The following is a 23,122-nucleotide window of genomic DNA, read 5'->3' as shown; positions in this document are numbered from 1 at the left end:
TGTGTGACCTCAGCCTGTTTTCTTAACCTCTCTGGGCCTCGGGGGTTTTTTGGGGTTTTTTTAATCTATAAAATGGAAATAATCATAACGAACCCTCAGGGCTGTTGTAAGAATTCAGCGAGATGATGCATATAGCCCTTCTCACAGGACCTGGAAATAAGAGTTCAGTAAGTGATAGCTTTTGTTATTGTTATCATGATCGGTATTGGAGAAGTCTTACAAGGGAAGGGGTTCATTTGGTCTTCATGTGTGCCTAGCAGCCTCCCGTGGAGAAAAACTCCACTTCGTTGCTATATCAGATATCTACTGCTGCATAAAAATATCACTGCAAATCTCTGAAGCTCAAAACAGCAATCATATTATTTTTCATGTCTCTGTGGATTGACTGGAGTTGGCTGGATGGTTCTGTGGGTCTTGAGTGAACTCACACATAAGTCTGCAGTTGCCCAGCTTGGGAGAGGCTCTGCCACATGTGTCTTTCATCCTCCTCCATGGATCACTAGGCTGGCCTGAGCATAGCCTTCTGACGGAGATGTCAGAGGTGCAAGGGAGCGAATCCCATCATGTAAGCATTTGTCAAGACTCTGCTTGTGTCAGCTCTGCTAATATCCCATTGACCAAAGCAAGTCATATGGGAGCCCAGAGTCAAGGGGTAGGGAAGTGCTCCCTTCCCACAGTAAGAGGGCACTGCCAATTTACATGGCAAAGGTTGTGGATACAGGCAGGGGTGAAGAATTGGGTCCATTAATGCAATCAATCTATTGCACCCTACACTCAACCTCAATTATTCAGATCCTTCCCACATGCAAAAATCAATCACTCCCATTGCAAGACTGAGAAACAGCCAGTAGCATCAAGCTCAAAATCTACTTTCTCATGATCTACATCAGGTCCAGATGCAGCTCCTTTTGATCCAAGACCTCTGGGCAAGTTATCCATCTCCCATACCTCCAACATATAATGGTAAGCTAGGGACAGGACATCTGCAATAAACATTCCCATTCAAACAGGGGACGAAGGAGGTCCATACCAGTCACTGGTCCATAGCAATTCTGAAATCCTGCTGGGAAAATGTTTCCAGCTACCACAACCTGGGGGATAGGTAACATTCCTTGATTAGCTCCAAGATCTGCATTCTTTTTTTAATATATATATAAATTATATCTGGCAGTTTATTAAACAGTGGAGTATATTGCACAACAAACTACCTCACATCTTTCAGGAAGAAAAACTACTATATTTGAAAAAGAAAGACATCACCCACTGAATCTGGACACAGTTAAAATGTGCTTTAAATATTTCTTTGGGGGAGGGGACACAACACTTCTACTCAATTAAGAGAAACACTTGTACAGTCCAGGTCCCTTATTTTCTTTACACCCATCATGCCATGAATTCATAGGGAATGGGCTCCAACAGTTCAGGCTCCTTTCCATTGGTTCTCACAAAGTGTGCTTCTCTGGGTGGAGCATGCTGGTGCTTCAGTTGAACCCAAGTACCTTTCTTTTTAGCTTCCTTCTTTTTCTGTCATTTCCCTTCACACATTTCAGGAAGCTGTCTCGGGTCTTAGAGTGCTCAAAAGCTCAATTTGCACATTAATTCTCTTGGCAAGAATCTTGCCCTTAACTTGTTTGTTTACAACAATGCCAACACCATGTTGTGTAACATTGTAGACTCTTTCAGTTTTGCCATGGTAACATTTGTGGGGCATTCCTTTTTGAAGAGTGCCCATTCCCTTGATACATACAATATCACCTTTCTTGTAGATCCACATGTATGTGGCCAAAGGAACAACGCCATGTTTTCTAAAAGGCCTAGAAAACATGTAGCACGTGTCCCTCCTCTTTCCCTTTGCGTTGATCATTTTGACAAATTACTGGAAGATGGCGGTTCCGGCCGAAAGACTCCAAGATCTGCATTCTAAGAAAGGTTCTCTCCCCATTGTTCTCTATGGCTCTTGCTCCAGCCTCTGAGATGTCCTTCCTTTTCTATCACCATCCCTGGCTACTTCTGAAGGCATTATAAAATATAGCCTTTAAGCAATCTTTTGAAACTGCTTCCTACCCAGAGGTCTTTTTGTATTTTGAACAATTTCCATCTCTTTTAATTCAGGCTAGGAGTCGTTATGTCAATATAACTCTGTCTAAAAACTTTGTGGGTTCCCTTTGTCTTTGATTCCATTCTACAGCATGTGCCAGAAGCCACAGCAACAGAACAGATTCTAACTTCTCTATCATCCTTCTGATACTACTTGCAGTTATTTTATGAGCTTGTCTCTTTTTTGTAGTACCTTACCAAACACAGTCATAAAACCCAACTGATGCTTTCAATACTCTGCTGAGAAATCTCTTTGCCCAAGTCCAAGAGTTCATTACATACACTTTTTATCTCCCGAGTTACTAACAGTTTTCCTAAAGGATTCAGCATTACATAATGTGGATTGCCATTTTTCCAGCCTCCAAGAGCAATTTCCTTACTGTTCTTTCAGCCTTCCCTAATAGTTTACTCAGTCACAGCCCCCAGTCCCCAAAACCAATGTTACATATGTTTTATGTCCACTTCTGGGTACCAGTTTATGTATCAGTTAATTATTGCTACATAACAAAATATCCCAAATTTCAGTCATTTAAGATAACAATCATGAATGATTTTTTTACATGTCTGTGAGTCAGCGGGGGGGTGGTTGACCCAGGCCTAACTTGACTGGCTCTCCTGGTCTTGGCGGGGCCAGTTTATGAGTCTGCAGCTCGCTGATCTAGGCTAGGCTCAGTTGGGGCTGGCTCTGCTCCAGGTGGCTCTCATCCTCCACCTGAGACCAGTGGGTTCACCTGGGTATGTCCATCTGAAGGTGATGGTAGTAGCATGAGGAAGCAAAATCAGTCCCGCAAGCCCTTATCAAGTGTCTGCTTGAGCCATATCTGTTATCATCCCATTGGCCAAAGCACATAGTCGAGCCCAGAGTAAAGAGGTAGGGAAGTACCTCCCACCCACAATAAGGAGGGTACTGCAAAGCCACATGACAAAGGGCATGGACACAGGGAGAGGTGTAGAACAGGGCCATTAATGCCACATGCCACTGTGGTCAAAGGCAAACACTCACTCACTTCCAGTCCTTTGCATCTGGTTTTTCCTCTTCTTGGAAGGTTGTCCTTATAATTGTCCTACAAGGTAATGTCCTCCTTTATCAGATGAGAGGGGTCAGGGAAGTCCCTTCCTCAGGATCACACAGCTAGTAAGTACAAAGCCCACATTTGAATGCAGGCCTCTTTGGGCACCTACTAAATGTATATGAAATGAAAAGTAAATCATTTCTGCAGTGGTTATACCCATAGGGTTCTTGAACTGTAGATCCTAATACTGGCTAACAAGCAGGGGAAAAAAGCTATTTTTTGGAAGGAAACTGGACAGCTCACAGTGGTGAAAGAAAAGCTGAAGAAACAAAGGCAAGTCCAGAGAACTCAGTCAGAAAGGAGCTTTTGGGGGCCATCACTGTGAGGATGACTCAAGATGTCTTTGTCACTCAGCCAAAGAGTCCTGTGCCTAGAGAATCTGATTGACCCAGCTTGGGCATTGGGTCCGCCCTGTGGGTAGGGCATGGGGGCTGACAGCCAGCCCCTCCCTTCCCCCCACCTCACGGAATGGACGAGGGGAGCTTCTTAAAGGAAATGCTGAGTGAATTTCCCCCAGAAAGGGGAAGGGAGGGGTAAGCTGGGTGCAGTGATTGGGCGCATGGACTTGGGAGCCAGGCTGTCTGGGTTTGCCATCCTGGCCTTCCCACTGACTAGTTGTACTTAACCAGTACAGGCAGGGTATTAACCTTCCTATGCCTCAGTTTCCTCATCGGTAAAGTGCTGTTGTGCAGTAATGTATCAACCTCACTAGATTGCTGTGAAGGGTAATGAATGTTGGTTAGTGGTATCACTGTGTCTGGGGACTGGGAAAGACAGAGTGCAGAGCACAGGATCAATCCACTCCCCGGAGAAACAGCACAGGCCGCCAAGGTGGCCCATGACGGGCTGTGTCCCTCCTGGCCTGGAGCGACTCCAAGAGCTGCCAGCCATGTTACTCCTAGGCTCTCTGTTTCTGGATGGAGGAGCTCCAAGAACTCAGAGACTGCAGGTGCTGAGTCATCACTGGAGATTCCCTTAGAGATGGGACAAAGTCATGTTCACGTTTCTCAGTCTCATGTCGGTTGGCATCGCAGTGGGGCCTTCTGGGTGCCGAGCCCACATGACCAGAGCATATGGTTTCCTGAGCTGATACCAGATGTGAAGGCAGAAAAGATTAAGTGGCTGGAGCCCAGACTTGGCCTTGAGAGACCCCGTTTGAATCTTAGCTCCACCATCACTCACTGCAAATTTGGGCAAGTTGTCCCAAGACTGGTTGCTCATCTGTCCAGGGAGTGGGTAGCAGGGGTTCCCCGATGCTGTCAACGCCACCCCCCTGGGGCTTATCTTTGCTTCTCTGCTTAAGCAGGCACCCAAGCAAGTCAGGCCAATGAAAGCCTTAGGTCCCCCACTCTATCTAGGTGGACCGCACTTTATGACAACCCAGTGTTACCCCACAGAGAAAGGATGAGAGAGGCCCAGCTTCAGTCCCCGCCACTGGCGTTTCTGGTTGTGAGTACAAGTTGGCACCATGCTGGCGTAGCAGGTGGGGAGGTCAGAGGAGGTGAGGACCCCCCATCCAGCATTAGCTGCATGAGCGAGGCAGGGCAGGGTCTGTTCAGAGAGACCCAGAACACAGAGGAGCTTCAAGGGGCCGCTGGCTCCCGGCTGCCCTCCACAAACCATGGGCAAGATGTGCCCCCAGCCTGGCTGTTCTCTTATAATCTCATGATCTCAAGGAAGGAAATCGGGTTAGCCCGACAGGCTCATCTTTTACGAAGCTGCTTGTTTTTCATAAGGTTTGTTCTGTTGCCCCGTGTAACCCCAGACTTCACAATAAAGTTAGCAGACAAGACCCTCAGCCATTCTGATGGTGGACCGGGAGGGACGATGGATGTCGCCCAGTCCCATCCCCTCATTTTTTGATTAAAAAAAAAATCAAGTCAGATACCAAGGTTCAAATCCTGGCTCCACCACTAGTTTACTCAAGCATGTTATTTAACCTCACCGTGCCTCGTTCTCCTCGTCTGTCAAAAGGGAACAGTAACGTTCCCTTTTATGATAAAGTAATGATGCCAATAAAAAGTGTAGGGTCCCGGGCTTCCCTGGTGGCGCAGGGAAGAGAGTCCGCCTGCCGATGCAGGGGACGTGGGTTCGTGCCCCAGTCCGGGAAGATCCCACATGCCGCGGAGCGGCTGGGCCCGTGAGCCATGGCCGCTGAGCCTGCGGGTCCGGAGCCTGTGCTCCACAGCAGGAGAGGCCACAACAGTGAGAGGCCCACGTACCACACACACAAAAAAGTGTAGGGTCCTTGTAAGTCTCAAATGAATTAACACAGGAGCGTGAGTGGAACAGGACTGGGCACATCTTGAGTGCTCCCAGACTCCTAGACCAGTGCTCATGCCTCTGCCCAAGGCTGGGGGGTTCCTGGGGATAGTTCTGTGCCTTCCTGGAAGAGACCAAGGGCCTCAGTCATGAGCACCTCAAAGGAGCCGCCCCAGGCCAGGGTCTGTGCAAGGGCCCTCTCTTCACCTGACACTCCCTCCCCGAGCACTGTGACCCTTGTATTGTGTTTCTAAGCTGCCCTGCCCCCATTTCCATGCCCGAACACCCACAGCCCAATTTCTTCAGATATTCATTCTCCTCCCTCACCATCTCCCCGCTCCAGCCAAGAATCCCCCCTTCCCCAAAGTCTCATCCCAGCTGCAAGTATCTTCCGAAAACCAGGAGCCTCTCTGCAGTCTAGGATATAACTGACTCACCAGGAGCCCCACTTAAGAAAATAAGAGGAAACATTTTATGCCACTGCTGGAAACTGAGGGCATTTCTCAAGACTTTAGTGGTCTCTGGCATGAAGCTGAAGGGCCAAGCAAAGGCAGGGGTAACATGAAAGAACAACCGCCCAGGCAGGGGCTGGGAAATGTAGTCCTGTGGGCATCCGGGTGCTGTAAAATGCCTCCGTTTTATGTTACGTTTGTGTCAGCCTCAGGAGCCAAAGCCTATGAGGAGAAAATGCAAGGCTTTCTTGAAGAAGAAATTCAGAAAAATCTATGTTTCTATTAGCTTAGATTGCTCACTGTGGCCCGCTGGTACTTAGGGGTTTATTTTGATAAATTGTCCTAACTCATATATTAAGAAGTGAAGCAGAGAAAGACAAATATCATATGATATCACTTATATGTAGAATCTTTTTTAAAAAAGCTGCAAATGAACTTGTTTACGAAACAGAAAGAGACTCACAGACATAGAAACAAATTTATGGTTACCAAAGTGGAAAGGGGCGGGGAGGGATAAATTAGGAGCTTGGGATTAACAGATACACACTACTGTGTATAAAACAGATAAGCAAGGATTTACTGTATAGCACAGAGAACTATATTCAATATCCTGTAATAATCTATAATGGAAAAGAATCTGAAAAAAAATATATATATATATATAAATAACGGAATCACTTTGCTCCACACCTGAAACTAACACAACATTGTAAATCAACTATTTTTCTCAATAGAGAAAAAAAAAGTGAAACAGGAACAATTTTAAAGGATTGACCTATGTTTAGGAAAGAAAGAAAGAGAAGACACGTGTTGTTGTTGGCTGTCTGGCGTCACCCCTTCCTAATAGCACCCCCATTTCCTTTGGGGGAATTCTCTCTCCCTCACTGTTTATACTCTCAATGGGAGAATTACTCCAGGCACGGGATCCCACCAGAGGAGAGCAGGACACAGATGCTCCTTCTCTAGGGCCTGTGACCTTGGCTCAGCCATAAGGGCATCTCTTCTGTTTTCGGATTACCTACTCTGCCCTATTGCTGGAAATGGACATTAGCAACCCCAGCGGATTGATCTGGGTAACGGAGTAAGCAGGTGGTGTGGCTTCATGCCCAGCTTTGCCAGGACTAGTTATGTGACCTTTGATGTGTCACTTAACTTCTCCGAGGCTCCCTTTTTTCATCTGGAAAAATGGGCCAGCGTTACAATCATGATTTTGAGTAAAAGAAGCTGACACAGATAACATGTCCTGTATGAAACCATTTATATACGGTTCAAAAACAGGCAAGACTAAACTTTATCGTTGAGGAATGTATACACGGTGGCAAAACTAAAACGAAAGAGAAAGAAAAAGAAATGATTTTCATAAAAGCAAAGCTATGAGTGCCTGTAGTATATGGGAGGGGACGTGAGTGGGAAAGAGGACTTAGTGTTGCTGGCATCATTCTGTCATTCATTCTGTCTTGATCTGGGTTGTTCACTAGATGGGTGTTGGCTTTAGAATTTATTACAATTAGAATTACTCATGACACTTTGCATTTGCTTATGTCCTTTTCTGTATGTCTGCTAGGATGATAATGAAGAAGAAATGGACAATGTCTTTAAAGAGGCTCATAAACTGTAAAGTTCTGTGTACATATTAGGGCTCATGAATAACCTCCTCTTCCCGCCTGCCCCTTTTCTCTAGGTTCATAATCCAGAATGTTCAAGCTCCATTCTAGTCTGGGCTCCCAGATCCCATTTTACAGAAGGGTAAACTGAGGCCCAAGGAGGCAAAAGCATGATCTCCTCTTCCTTCTCTCCTTTTACCCTCGAAGGGTTTCCAGCCCTGAGACCTGGAACCTGAAGCTCCTGAATGCTGGTGAACCTGAATGCTCACCTACAACCTGAAGCTCCCTTTTTGCCTTGAGCTGCTGGACTGTTGTGTGTGAATCCAGCAGCATTGGAATTAAGAGACAACGGAGCATTTCCTCTCCTTCAGAACCTGTTCCAACACCCTCCCTCTCAGGCTGAAAAAACCAGTTGCAATTTCCTCCCGCCCACGACTCCCTCATCACATGCCCTCAGCCATGGGAGTGGTAGAGGACTTTATTATTTTTTAAAGAACCCATACACACAGTCCCAGGATCTCATAAACCCTTCTGAGCATCCTTCTGCAAACCAATCCAAAAGAATAAAAACGGGGCTGAGGAGAGCGCCAGGCCTGTTGCAGTTGCATCTAAGATTCCAGCACAGTCTTTATGAGCTTGCAAGAGGCTCCCTGTCTCCCCATCACCTCAGCAGATGTGGCCCTTATTTCCCTTTGAATAAATTGCCTTCAGCTTGGAGCGGCCGAGAACTTTACAAGCAGTCCTGCTCCCAAGGCCAGTAATGTGCCAGAAATTAGCAGTGACTAAGACACACGAGCCTCCCTTTGTTCTAGGCAGTGGGGACCAGCTTGTCCCACAGTTTTCATTTTCAGCACTGTTTGGAGAGCTGTGGACACAGCCATCCAGAGGCCCCAGGCCTGGGGTGGGGGGCTTTCTTTTTCTGTGTCCTCCTCCCCTTGACCACACTGGTGAGGGAGATGTTGTTGACTTTCCATGACATTTGTTCATCTTCCTTGTTTCTCCCCCATTTACCTCTCACTCATCTTCCAGAACAAGACGGAAAGAGAGTGGGCAGACTGAAGGCCATTTTTACTGCTTTGTCAGAAACTGGAAGTTTTTCCAAAGACTGGTGAGATCCTCCAAACCCCTGACTTTTAAGAGCTGGAGGAAAGGCCACTCCAATTTGTGGATTTGTAACCTGTCCACTGCCAGGCCCAGCCCAGGCGTGAGGCCAGAGCAACAGGGCCACCACCCCAGTGAAAGAACTGCATTTAGTGGAGGTCCACACTGGGGCCCTGCTCTGCATTTTACAGGCTGGGAAACTTTGTGCAAGTAGTTTCGCCTCCCTATGTCTCAGTTTATGCATCTGTAAAATAGGTATGACAATGCAGACTAGGTATGTCCCACAGGGTTTATGGAGAGGCAATACCAGCTACATAATTTGCAGGACCCAGTGCAAAATCAAAATGCAGGGTCCTCTTTCCCTGCGTGAAGCCAAGGACCCTTATTTGGTGGCCCGTCCCAGGAACTCACCCAAGACCTGGGACCTGACTGTCCTCTTGTGCCCCATTTTCCTGCAACAAAGGATATTAATAAATCTACTTCTTACCTTAAAAAAAAAGCAGGGTCCCTTGTTCAAAAAGTATGAAACATTTCAAGATGGCAACAGCAGAGCATTAAACTAAGTGTGGGGTCCTGTGCAAGTGCCCAGGTGGCCTGCACGTGAAGCTGGCCCTCTGAGGAAGTGTTTATTCATTCATTCAGCAAATAGTGGGGATTTTGTGCCAGGTACAAGTCATATGAGCTGACAAATGTCAAGGGCTCAGCAGATCTGGTACACAGTGGGTACTCAATAAACAGTGCCTTTTATTTCATGTAAACCTCATGATATAATACAGCATGTATTATCATCTCCATTTCACAGTAAGAAAACTGAGACTGCAAGAAATTTATCCAAGGTCCATAGCTGGTAGGTAAGAGAGCTAAGAGTTGAACCCAAGACCCAGGTCCTTTCTAGTTCCACAGGCCACTCCAGCAGGCAGCCCAGCCCCTGATGCAGGAAAACTTCCCAGAATCACAGGCCCTTCTTAGCCCGGCTAAGAGCCAAATGCCCAGGGACCCTTTGAGTGATTGCTTGGAAGCCTGTGGGTCATCAGTATGAGAATAAACATCCACGGGGCCCCAGAAAGGCTCTTGAGTACCAACTTGAATGTCTCAATTGTCTTTAGAGGTACAAAGACAATCTACATTGCATGCCAGACCTGGCTACAAAACTGACTTTTGAGTTTTGAAAATGAACTGTCTGCACTGAGAACATAAATGTGGTCATTCTATCAATAAGGCAAGTAAATTTCCTCCAATTCAAAATGTAGTAGAGAGTACACTGGGAGATGGAGAGACTTGAATGAGAAAAATCACGTACTATGAGCTTGGCACATAATAGGAGCTCAGTGTGGGCTAGTTCAATCTGAAATTGAATTGGTCACTGAAGTGGACCAAGACCAGCCTTTCAGTTCTCACAGCCAGGATCTGTTAGCTGTTGGTCTGGTTTTGCCTTGAATCAGGCACCTTTCCTTCCCAGACCAGGCTGCCACGTACAGGAGTGTAGGTTGTGCACTGCACAATGGGACCGGTGCTCCCCAGAGCTGTGCAGCATACATCCTTCGTGGAGCCCAGATGAGGCGAACCTGCTTCCCTGAACCACTGAAAGATGTCCAAAATGGATAGCAATGGACTAGCGCCTCCGCCCTCCCCCATAGCCCACCCAGCAGACCAGCTTCAGCTCCCTCAATAAAATCTCACCCCAACCCTTCAAAGCTGACAGTGAGGGGAGAATCTCCATGCGGGGAGGGTGCCTAGTCCCTATAGTTCCAGTTGTGAAGGCCTTTGTAGTATAAATCCTGCCAGTTGTTTCTTATTTGTTTGTTTGTTTTTTCTTTTGTGTAATGCAAGTGCCTGACTTAAGCTTTGATTGCCAAGGCAGCCACTTCAAAGAGGCATCCACTTCAATGATGGCGATCTTGAATAAACACATTGCCAGCCAAAGGACTAGATAAAGAGCCAGCCTACCTCCTCCCACTGAGGCTCCTTTGTTTTAGAGACCTTGGTTGATTTCAATAACTGACCATTTGGGCCAGTTGTTTTTTCTCTTCCCATGTTTTAAATTCTCACTCTTGTGGGGTTTTTTCTCCCTTGGTAATTAAACTTTTTTTTTAAATTAATTCGTTTCTTTGGCTGTGCCTCATGGCACGCGGGATCTTAGTTCCCCAACCAGGGATCAAACCCTTGCCCCCTACAGTGGAAGCGCAGAGTCTTAACCACTGGACCGCCAGAGAAGTCCCTAAAATTAATTTTTGTTGGAGTTTAGTTGATTTACAATGTTGTATACGTTTCTGCCGTACAGCAAAGTGAATCAGTTATACATATACATATATCCACTCTTTTTTAGATTCTTTTCCCATATAGGTCATTACAGAGTATTGAGTAGAGTTCCCTGTGCTATACAGTAGGTTCTTATTAGTTACCTGGTTTACATATAGCAATGTGTATATGTCAATCCCAATCTCCCAATTTATCCCTTCCCCTCCCGCCTTTCCCCCTTGGTGACCTTAAGTTTGTTTTCTACCTCTGTGAATCTATTTCTCTGTTGTAATTATGTTCCCTTGTACCATATTTTTTAGATCCCACATATAAGCAATATCATATGATATTTGTCTTTCTCTGCTCACTCTTATGTTTTAAATTCACCAATAAAGATTGAGTCCTTGAAACCGTAGGCCTCCTCCATCAACCCCGATAAAAGCAAAACCCAGGCCCATTCCCCCTCTACCCCACCCCTGCCCCTGCAAGGCCTTGCTGTGTGGCTCCAGGTGTGTCATGTAACTTCCAGGTCCCGTAAGTAATAAACATTTATTTTTTAGAGTCTCCTGGTGGGTATTGCCAACGGCTGCCTTACAATCATAATAAGAGCCACAAGGGCCAATCCAACCACAGCATTGCTTATTGACAGGCTGAGCTGGGCACCAAACGGCCTCCCCACCTTCCTTAGGGTGTTCTCACTAGGCACCATGCTGCCACCAGGCAGCTCTGGGAGTGGACGACTGCCCCCCTTTGCCATCCCTCCTCAGTTACCTGTAATTCCCCTTTGCTCATCCAAGATCAGACTGAAGCCCTGAATCAAGACTTTAGTAGAGGGACTTCCCTGGAGATCCAGTGGTTAAGATTCCGTGCTTCCACTGCAAGGGGAGCGGTTCGATCCCTGGTAGGGGAACTAAGATCCCACATGCCACGTGACACGGCCAAAAAAAATAATAAATAGATAAAAGATACTAAATTCTCAAGTTAACCTTTTAAGAGAAAAAAGAAAAGAAAAGAAACCCTGGGAGGACACAGGAAAATAAGCAGTCGCCTACAGCTCTCTCCTGGCGCAAGGAACATGCCCACCAGCTGCTCCCCTTGTCTCCTGCCTTGAGAGCCTTCCAAACACAGGAAGAGAAGCCTCCAAGAGGCAATCCAACTTTTCTTCATGGAGGGATTTCCTCACTTCAGCCCCGGGACCCAGAGGAGGAAAACAGTCACAATTCTAAGCAGCCTGCATCTTGCCCCTCTCATTCTCCCCGCCAATATTTCCTGGAAGCTTCCATCTCCACAGGCCTCATGCTCAGAGCATTGAGGTTTAAGGTCAAGAGACCTGGATTCAAGTCTTGGCTCTGCTCTGAATCACTTGTGAGACCTCTGGTGAGTCACTTCACTTACTACTCTGGCCCTCAGTTTCCCCATCCATAAAATGGGGACAATACTGGCTTCCTTCCCTGAGCTGAGGGGAGGATCCTGTAAATGCTGAGGGGAAATTGCTTTCTGTCTCAGTGTTAATAATACCTGTCCAGTGTGGGTATTTTAGCTCTCTCTAGAGCTGGATGGTGTCCCAGAGCAGGCAGTCGGGGCTCAAAAGGCCACCGTTGATTGCCAGCACCTTGTTAAAGCTTCCCGTGGAGAAACCAGCCACACATGGCTCCTCTCCTGTTCCCGTGGAGAGAGGAGAGGAGAATCATGGGAACTGCCCTTGCCTTGAAAGCCTCTTCCCACGTGGTCATTGGTCTATGGGTCCTGGTGGTGCAATTAGCAAGGGGGTAGCAACTGTGAATTCAGAGCCACCAGCTCTGTTCCTGATAATTAAAAAAAAAAAAAAGAAGGGAAGAACATCAGAGAGACGGAGAGAAAGAGGAAAGAGTGAGCCAGAGAGGGAGAGAGACAGAGAATAGTCCATAGAGAAAGACTGCGGCATCCAGGGAGACACACAGAGACCAAGAGAGACACAGAGAGACGCTGGAACACAAAGAAGGTGGGGACAAAGGGAGGACAGAAGAGTTGTAGGGACTGTGTCTAAAAAATGAACATTACTAAGAAAAACAAAAATCAAAACTTGCTTCACGGCAGGCCTAATGCCTTCCACCTCGGCATCCCAGGCAGGATCATGGGAGGTATGTGACAAGTAATTTGCATGGGGAGAAGGTGCTCATTAATAGCAATATAACTTAAGAGGTTCAAGGTTGCCCTTGCTCACTTGCTTTAGTGGCACCAAGAGCACTGGTGTGCAGCAGGAAGGTCACTCCCAGCTCCAGCCTGGGGATGCCAGCCCTCGTGATCCAGCAGAAGCCAGCTGGGAGCTGCTTCCCCCATGGAATCCCCCTGTCTCTGAATGCAACCCACACACTGCCGGGACCTTTGCGGTCATCAGTAAAGTGCAGTGTTCCTTCTTCCTTGGTCTGATCTCTCCAACCAGCCTTGGGCTCCAAATGATGCACTTGGAGATTGATTTCACGCGGTTTGAAGGGCACCAGGCAAGGATCCTCATAGGTATTTAGAAGTACCTCCTCAGAGGTATTTAGAAGCCCCCTCTAGGGGAGGAGGAACCCCCATCGGGCAAGATTTTATCCCTTGCACCACCCAGCCATCTCGCTTCCATCAGAGCAAACTAGCTTTTCTGTGTTTTGTTCATTGGGCTTCTCCGGAAGGTTTAGTTAGCAAAAAGGTTCTCTGGTTAGACAAGCGAAAAAGAAAAAAAAAAACAAGATTAAAACTGACTGGGGCTTCCCTGGTGGCGCAGTGGTTGAGGGTCCGCCTGCCGATGCAGGGGACACGGGTTCGTGCCCCGGTCCGGGAGGATCCCACTTGCCGTGGAGCGGCTGGGCCCGTGAGCCATGGCCGCTGGGCCTGCGCGTCCGGAGCCCATGCTCCGCAACGGGAGAGGCCACAGTGGCCAGAGGCCTGCGTACCGCAAAAAAAAACAAAACAAAACTGACTGGACTGGCAGACATTGGGTGATTTTGAGCTTTGATGTCTATGATTCTGAGGTTTGAATTGAATTGAGCAAAGTGAGTAATTGTGAAAACAGAATAAAAATTTCTGGGAAGGGATGGAGTTAGAATTATTGCATCTGGAGAGAAAGATTTTAAGTAAATACATGCTTATTTGCACATTAAGTAAAATGGTTACTTTTATCAAGTGCCTTCTACATCCCACTAACATTTATGTTACTCAGTGTGTTCCTCACTACAAACTTGTGAGGCAGGGCTTCTTATGCCCATTTTATAGATACGGAAACTGAGGCTCAGAGATGTTCAGAACTTGCCCAAGATGACAGAGCCATGAAGAGCATCTCTGCTAAGGGGAGACGCTCCTGAGCAAGAGAAAGCAGCACGGGAGGCCTCTAAGGGGCTCAGTTTTCTCCTTTGTAAAATAGAGGATTGATGGAGATAATGCAAGTGCCTGGCTCATAATAGTTGCTCAATAAATGGTAGCTATTGATGGGGCTGTGATCCTTCCATTTAAAAGCTAAACCCCACCCACAGAACACGGCCACCCCCCCACACACACACACACGCCCCGTGTGCTGGTGCTAAAATCCCACTCTACAGCCAGTTTCCAGGAGAAAGAGCCACAGTCAACAAAGTCTCTAATCAAACAAACATCACAGTATGAAACTGCTTGCAATGCTTTTTTTTTTTTTTTTTTTTTTTTTGGTTGTGCTAGGTCTTAGCTGCGGCTTGCAGGCTCCTTAGTTGTGGCATGCATGTGGGATCTAGTTCCCTGACCAGGGATCGAACCCAGGCCCCCTGCAATGGGAGTGCAGAGTCCTATCCATTGCACCACCAGGGAAGTCCCCACGCTTGCACTGCTTTTAACACAATTTCTCTTTTTTAAATAAATAAATATTTATTTATTTATTTATTATTGGCTGAGTTGGGTCCTTATTGCTGCGAGCGGGGGCTACTCTTCGTTGCAGTGTGCGGGCTTCTCATTGCCGTGGCTTCTCTTTGTTGCAGAGCACAGGCTCTAGGCATGCGGGCTTCAGTAGTTGTAGCTCGCAGGCTCTAGAGCGCAGCCTCAGTATTTGTGGTGCACGGGCTTAGCTGCTCCATGACATGCGGGATCCTCCCGGACCAGGGATAGAACCGTGTCCCCTGCATTGGCGGGCAGATTCCCAACCACTGTGCCACCAGGGAAGCCCTTAACACAATTTCTAAAAGAACACGTCCACTCCTCCCCTACCCCTCTATACTCCCTTTCCCACCCCCTTGCAGATGACAAGAGCAAAGAGAAAGGAAGACATTTTCCTTCCAAAGCAGGGGTCCAAGGCTACACACATCTCTGAAATGGAAGCCACTGTAGAGATCACCCAACCACATCCTCCAGCCCATTTCACAGGTGACGAGACTGAGGCCCAAAGAGAGCAAGGGGTGGGCCCAAGGTCATACCACATGTCTGTGGAAGCTGGGTGCAGAACCACAGAAACTTACTTTCAAGCTTTTGTAACTCCAAAAGCAGGGCTTTCCTAAGTACCTGTGGGGGTCATGTTCACCTTCATGCCATTTGGTGCAGGTTGTAACCTCACCATCCCCTAGCTTTCTAACAGCCTTTAGCTCAACTCTGCCTGCGGAGAAGAACAAGGCAGATTTTCCTGCCAAAACAGCCAGTCTGCCTTTTGCTGCCTCACCACAGAATTCAAACTTGGACAATAATAATTACCGGTCCAGTCACATGAACAGGCATGCACGAGTGTTTGCAGGCAAGCAGCCTTCTCTGCCAGATTGTGAGCGTCCTGAGGACAGAAACTGGGTCTTCCCAGTCATATGATCTGGGGAAGTTTGCTTTCACTCCCAAAGGCTTAATTTCCTCATTTTCTTCATGGAAATGTGGGAGAATTCAATAAGATATTATATAGAGAGAGCTGAGCATGATACCTGGAACCTAATACATGTTTAATAAATGTTCATTATTATTATTGTACTGATTTTTGTTATTATCTGTATCCCCATAACTTAACATATCACAGTGGTTGGCAAAAACATAGATGCTCAGTAAATTTGTAGGAAATAAACATGCCAGGGTGTCATTTATTAATCACCTGCTATCTACAGAGTTTCTACGGAGTACTTGTATCAGTCAGCAATGGCCATGAAACACTGTGTAACAGATCACCTCCAAACTCAGAGAATTACAACAGCCATCATTTATTCCCTCTCGGGGATCTGTGGATCAATGGGGGCAACTCTGACCCCTCACATGTTCATTCTGGGTCCCAGCATAAAAGGGCAGCGGCACCCAGGGGAAACTTTCCTCGTGAAGATAGCAAAAGTGCACAAGGACAGGTAGAAATAGGCACAGTCTCTGATTGCCTAGGCTGAGAACTGGCACACTGCCACTTCTGTCCACCTGCCATAGGTCGAAGCAAGTCACACGGTCAGCCTCAAAATTAGTGGGACAAGGAAAACTATGAGGCTACGGCTAGGGTGTGGGTGCGTTATATGAGCACAGGGGAGTGAAGCACTGCAACCAATAATCCCATCTACTGTGGTGCTAACCCATCACGTGAATCTCGCCCTTGCAGGTGACTGAGGGCGAGTCACTCTACTGCTGTTTGCCTCTAGTCCATCCCCAGGAATCACTAGAAAGATGCGTCCCCACCAGGATTTTGGGGGAGAAAAAATCCCAGACAGAAAGTGAAATGTCTTTTGAAGCATTTTGCAAGTAGAAAATGTAAAGCGTAAATAAACAGACAGTAATTCCTCTCATTCTACCCTCTGCAGTTAAGGTTGTTTGTACAAACCCTTCTTAACGTTGTTTAATTTCAAGGAGCTGAACATCAAGAAGACAATGTGTTGTTTACAAGCAAATTCCAGGGTCTGGAAGTAAGAAGAAAGCATGGTTCAAGCCCGTGGATTATTTTTCCCGTCAGGATCGAGCCTCCATCTTAACCTAACAACACGCCTCCTTTCAGAAGTGCTCCCCTTTTGCTTCTCGAGGCCATCGGGCCCGTCTGATGGGAGTGGGGAAAGTCCAGAGGACAGGAGTCCAACTACCCTGACTGAAGGGGAGGCAGAAGCATCTGGAGCTCCAGGTGTCCCCGCGGCTGGTCTCTGTGGGACACCCTCCACCCTTGGAGCTTGGTCCTCAGGCCTTCCTGGGGGACACTGGACAGTACTGGAAGGACGGGCAGAGGAAGCAGAACTGTCGGGGCCGGGGATGGGGAAGGAAGTCTGTATTTGCTCCCTTGTAGCAGCAAAGACTGTTTACTTCCAAGTCTGTGTTTTTCAAGGAAGCAGAGACCAGCAGAGGAAAAACGCCCTTGTGAAAACATTTCCATGAATTTATTTTGTTCATCTGGAGGGACATGACCCCTCAGCGAGGCCTCTGGGATTTGACATGGTCAGGATGAGGCTGGCCAGCCTCTGGCTGCTCAGAATCCACTGCCGCCTGGTACCCAGCCTGCTGGGTCCAGGATGGAAGACACTGGCTCAGCTGTGAAGGTACAGGGGCCACCCTGGGCTCCGCAGGACCAAGGAGAGATGCACACACATCCCAGGGGACCCCTCAGGAAAATTTAGTTCTGTCTCTCATCTGAGGAATGAACAAGGGAATCAGAAGACCTGGGTTTGAGGTGCCAAGTCTGCTAGTGCAGGAATGTGTGACCTTGGACAAGTCATTGAACTGTTCTGAGCCTCAAGGTTTGGCTCTTAAAATGGGTTAAAATCTCCTACCTCACAGACCTATTGTAAGGACCAAATGTGAAAATGAGTATAATAGGATCCATTTTCTTTGCTGCCTGAACAAGGCAGAGCTGGGGCCTGGGGACAGGTGTCCATCCCTAAACACAAGTCCCTTGCTGGAATAGGAATAGGTTCTAGGAAGCTACTGAATCAAGCCAAGGGATGATACTTGGTGTTCATGAACCACCTGGGAAGCCAGGTGTATTTCATCAGGGCCAGATGAGAGACCTGGGCAATCAGGGAAACACACAAGAGGAGGCTTCCAAGGAAGTCTTCCTGCCAGAGGGAGAAGGACCTTGGAAAGTAAGTAGTACTTAGCAATTAGTCCTAATCTAATATGCCCACCTGTCTAAGTACTACTTAGATAGTAGCAAGTGCTGCATACTTAGTACTCAGATAAATAGAACGGGCATTCCTGGTAGGGACAGTGCTGTAAGCAACACCCTGGAGGGTGGGTTGCTCATAGCATGTTTGGAAAAAGGCCAACTGGATCAGTGGGCTGAGTGGAGGAATCATGCAGAGCAATTAGTGGGGATGCAGATAAAAGGGGAGAGAAGCAGATGGCAGCAAGCCTTGAATGCCAGGCCCAGGGGTCGAGAGCTGTACCAACTAAAATTTTTTCAGGAGCAGATGATGGGAATGTATCAGCTCAAACAACTGAAGCGTTCGGGGGCTGGGAGATGGGGTTCAGGCGAAGCTTAATCCAGGGTGATGATATCTCAGCATTGCTTTCTCAGCGTGGGCTCCTTTCTCTAGGCAGGTTTACCCCTTCATGTTCTCAAGGTGGCCCCCAGCACACTCACGCTGCCAAGTTCAAGCCCAGAGGGGAAGATGGACATCTCTCGCAGAACTCCAAGTCAGCATCTAATGACATGTCACTTGCCTATCCCTTAACACGTCCCTGTGGCCAGGCAGGCCTCTCCCCTGGAACTGGGGGTGGAGTCAGTCCTGCAAAAACCTCATGCCTGAGACTCGAGGATGGGTGGGTCCTGTGGACATTCAGGGGACCATTCCCAGAAGGACAGGGCAGCACGCATGCCCCACAGACTCATCCTGCCAGCAGTGAGGCGCTACACCAGGGCAGTTCCCTGGGGCAAGTGTGACACTGTGGGAGGCGAGACCTGTCCTCACAGGAGTGGACCTGGCGTTTCGGCAGTGGCTCCATGGCCTCCACATAAGGGAAAACTAGCTCAGTCCCCACTCATCCACACCAGGCCCACGCAATACTGGGGATGCCTTGTTCCCAGTCCTCAGTTCTCAGGCCCTGCAGAGAGCGGGGGGATGGGACAGGGTGGGGCTGAAGGGATGGCCAAGCCCAAGAGGTGGGGTTCTGGAGGGAGCAGTGGTCCCCAGCCCTCCCCCAGGCACTAGGGCCCAGATGACTTCCTCAGCCCCACTATCCCACCTGCATATCTTCTCTCCCTTTTAATCCAGCAAAAAGCTTTTACCGTGTTTCCATCTGCAGTGGAGCCGGAGGATTTAGGTCTTTTGCATTTCGAATGTTTATTCGTGTTTTAATTTAAAGCCCTAGAGCTAATTCTGGGAACCCCATCGCCATGTGGCCCCCTGAGATCCTGAATCCTTTTCTCATCCCCCCCTCCACCTCCACCCCGTCTCATCAGACTAATGTGGTACAATGGGATTTGTATATGAGTGTGTTTTTAAGAGGGGGCAAAAAAAAAAGAGGATCTTTGAGATATTAAACTGTTGTTTTAGTCTTTTAAATTTTGGGTGGTTTCCATGGTAACTGGTGAGTTTGCTTCTTTGTTCTCTCCAATTTTTTAGAGAAGCCAAGGCAGCTCTCAGTAGCTTCTCAAGTAGGTTTGGGTCGAAGCCCCAGAGTCCTGGTGTGGCAGCAGGGCAGGCTGCAGCCCCAGGGGTAAGGAGCTGCCCCCCTGAGATGCCATCACTGATTAGTAGGAAGGCCAGAGTCAGAACAAGGCCCTGTGTTGACCCCACTGACCTTCCCGCATCTCTCCAAGGCTCCGGACTGTTCTATCAAGGTCCAAGTAGTCCAGGCCAATTCCCCGTGGGGAGCAGGAGGTGTGAGGGCGGAGCAGGAATGAGGGATGAGCCTTTCTGGGGTGCCCATCTGCAGGCTCAGACACCCCCCCACTGCCTGGGCTTGAGGAGGGCCACTTTGGGTTCTTCCATCCTGGGAGCCAACCTCCCTCCTGGGAGTCATCCTAACCATGTCTGTGGGCTCAGCTGGTTCTCTAATCTCAGCCCCCAGGGCCTCCAGCTGAGTCTGGGCAACCGCTGTGCTCAGCAGTCCTGCTGCCCAGTGGAGTCTACTCTGGGGTGAGCCTCAGAGCCCCAGTTACTATCATGGCTGCTTTAGGCCTTTTCCCCCTCACCTTCTAGAACCATGTTTGTCAACTGTTAGTCCTGACCCACAGGGTCCCGACAAGGGTCCTGGCAGGAGACAGAGGACACCCTGAAACAGGAGAATTGGGGCTGTTTACAGGGTGTGGACAGGGAGAAGGACACCAGCATGGGATATGGAAGCATCCAGGCTAGACACGGCACCAACCCTATTCCTGCCGAGCAAGAGGCAGGGGCAGTTCTCAGAGAGCGCCGGAGCTGCGGGGAGGGCTGCCCCACAGGAGCTGGGACACACACACACACACACACACACACACGCACGCACACACGCACACACACACACACACACACACACGCAGCAGCTGGGACGCAGCCACTGCTGACGCATGGCCCGGCAACGACTAGCCCCTCTGCCTTTCAGTCTTCCTAAGTGCTTCCCTTTGGCCAACTCCAACCAGAAACCAGTGGATAAGGGGGCCCACTGATGCCATGGAGACAGGCCAGCCCCACTCCCGGACACTGGGCAGGGCAGAGAAGGGCAGAGATGAGTCTGGGGGTACACGGAGAACAAACAGCCCGACAGGCTCCCTGGCTCCCCACTGCCCACCTGAGTCACGCAAGCTCCACCCAGCCCCGCATCCTGGGCTCTCAGCCATTCCCTGAAGCCCTCCCCATGCCCATCTGTTCAGAATCAGGACCCTCCCGGGGGGGTCGTTGAGGCCTTGCTGCCACCCAGCCCATCTTTTTTTTTTTTTTTTTTTTTTTTTTTTTGTGGTACGCGGGCCTCTCACTGCTGTGGCCTCTTCCGTTGCGGAGCGCAGGCTCCAGACGCACAGGCTCAGCGGCCATGGCTCACGGGCCCAGCCGCTCCACAGCATGTGGGATCCTCCCGGACCGGGGCACGAACCCATGTCCCCTGCATCAGCAGGCGGACTCTCAACCACTGCGCCACCAGGGAAGCCCCCCAGCCCACCTTGAGCAAGCGCTCACCGGCCCACCTCAGCCCCTACAGTCACAGGTGGGACTGGGTGCTTGGTGGGTGCTGTCCAGGAGGGCAGGCCAAGGGATTCCAGAGCCCCCTCCACAACCCCCCTGAGGGAGCCCCTTCCCTGCCTGCTCGCAGCCACCCTGCAGGCCACCCTCCACAGTTCCTCCCCTTCCCGGTCCCTCTGGTTCTAAGCAGATCCATGTCCCGCTCAGTCCCCTTCAGGGAACAGTCACCAGGCACTTGCTCTGAGCCTAGCCCTGTGCTGGGCTCTGCAAGGGAGAGACCACGGGACCAGCCGTGACCTCCAAGGAGCTCTTAGCCAGTGTGTTGCAGTGGGCATGGGATGGGCACGGGGAAGGGTGAATTTAACTGGGTTAATGAAGGCCACACACTCCCAGGAGAGGACACTCATTGAAGTGCATCAGCCTGTTTGTCAGCTGGCCGATCAGGTGGACCCATTTGACACCTGAACCTGGAAGAGCAGGACATGGATGGGTTAAGTCCTGACCAGAGCTGATAGAAGGCAGGCCTTCAGAACGGCCATGGGCGGAGCTTGGAGAGAAAACTGGGCCAGTTAGGACATTTTGCTCATGGGGTCCTGCCTGGAAAGGAATTGGAACACCAAGTGGGGGAATGTCCACTTCTACTTGTAAAGGTAGAAGGTGCCAGCTGGGCCTTGGGAGGCCTGGACGTTGCCCTAGTCTCACCACCCTCTGCATGGGTGACTTGGGTTGGTTCTCCTCCTACATTTGGGACCTAATTCTTCACCTGGTAAGTGGAGAGCTTGGCCCGGTTATCTCAGAGTGACTTCCCAGCTCCAAAAGGTAGGAAACCCAGCCTCAGCCCATCCTATAGGCCTCTTCCCAGGAAGGACTTTGGAGAAACCCTGTGTGGTGTGGGTTCTTCTCCCTGCAGACGTGTTTGGCAGGAGGAAAGGGCAGGGTGGAACCGTGGCCAGCTGCCTCGACACCCAGGCCAGGAGGCCCGCAGGCCTGTCCAGGGCAGGTGAGAGCTCAGGATGTGCGTGATTCTTTCCCTGAAGCTTCTCAGGCCAGAGCTGAGGGAAATATCAGCAGGCTGGCCGTGTGCTGCCTGAGTCAGCCCACCCCTGGCCTCATTCGAGGAAAACTGATTGCAGGAGGTCAGAAAGTCTGGTGTCGGGCGTAGGGTGGCAGGGGGCAGTGCCCTTGTATGTGCTGATGGATGAGCACATGTTCACAGGTAGGCAACGTCGACATTCATCTGATGTGTACCTGATAAATACCATCATGGCCTTCACAGTCTTCAAATATTCTAAAACATCCTTACCTGCTGGTAAACAGCCACTGCCCCAAACACCCAAGTGCTCCTTTATTGCCCCAGCCCCTCCCTGGAACTCTGGCACAGATGAGCCTTCAACTGAAGGGTTAACCCCCAACCCGGCTCCAGTGAAGGAAAGAGAGCGTTCTAGTTGGTGGAGGTAACAAGGGCCCTATCTGTTGTTCAGTGTCTTGATGGCTACCCTGCATGTGTGTACGCAGCTGTGTGAAGGTTTGTATCTGGACGCCCACGTGGGTTGGTTTCGCAAAGAGCCTGTCCCTCACCTTTCCACGACAGTTTGATAAAAAGGTGCCCCCTCTCCTTATCTCAGAGGAAGGAATCTGAAGTTTGGAAGCAGGAGAACCAAGTTCCCAGCCCAGCTCAACTCAGGGGCCCGGGGGGAACGTATTCTCTCAATAGCTCAGAGAAGCTGACAACATGTCTTAACCACTGGACTAGAAATGATAGGAGCCAGGATTTGGACCGAAGCCGTCTGGGTCACATGAGGCCCAGAGACTTGCTGCTCCCCCTGGGTCTGGGAACCAGCAGTATTAGCTGCCCATCTGCTAAGCTTCTCAGCTCACAAAGGCTTCTGGCACCCACAGGAGCCTCCCAACATACCTGTGAGGCGGCAGCACAAGTGTGGCCGGCTCCATTGGCAGGTGAGGTCCACGGAGCCTGCGTGGCAGAGCCAGGACTCAAAGGTGGGTGTCCTGAGGCCAACAGCTGGGCTCTTAGCACTGCCCCCAAAGACAGCAGGATGGGCACAGGGCCCCCAGGGCACATCTGTGTATTTTTCTCACTTGTGATATCAGCATCACACACACTGGGGTACCATTTTCTTAGGTCACCCACTAAGATACATGCATCACTGACCAGAACAAGGGGAGACCAAAAGACGGGAGTCACTCAAATGCCCATCGTGGATGAATGAATGAACAAATTGGGGTCTATGCATACAGTGGAATATTATTTTATTCAGCCATAAAAAGGA

The 23,122-nt window shown here is 49.3% G+C and overlaps 1 pseudogene across 1 annotated transcript; it reads right to left on the bottom strand.

Annotated features, from left to right (window-relative positions):
• Positions 1-1,383: 1,383 nt before the first annotated feature.
• LOC307050543 (large ribosomal subunit protein eL21-like) lies at positions 1,384-1,864 on the bottom strand (annotated as a pseudogene). The gene has a single exon. The product of its transcript is annotated as a large ribosomal subunit protein eL21-like (transcript).
• Between the last annotated feature and the right edge of the window lie 21,258 nt (positions 1,865-23,122).

This window comes from Hyperoodon ampullatus (assembly GCF_949752795.1).
Source record: "Hyperoodon ampullatus genome assembly, chromosome: 3".
NCBI classification, from domain to species: Eukaryota; Metazoa; Chordata; class Mammalia; order Artiodactyla; family Ziphiidae; genus Hyperoodon; species Hyperoodon ampullatus.
This window is presented reverse-complemented; position numbering and strand designations above follow the sequence as displayed.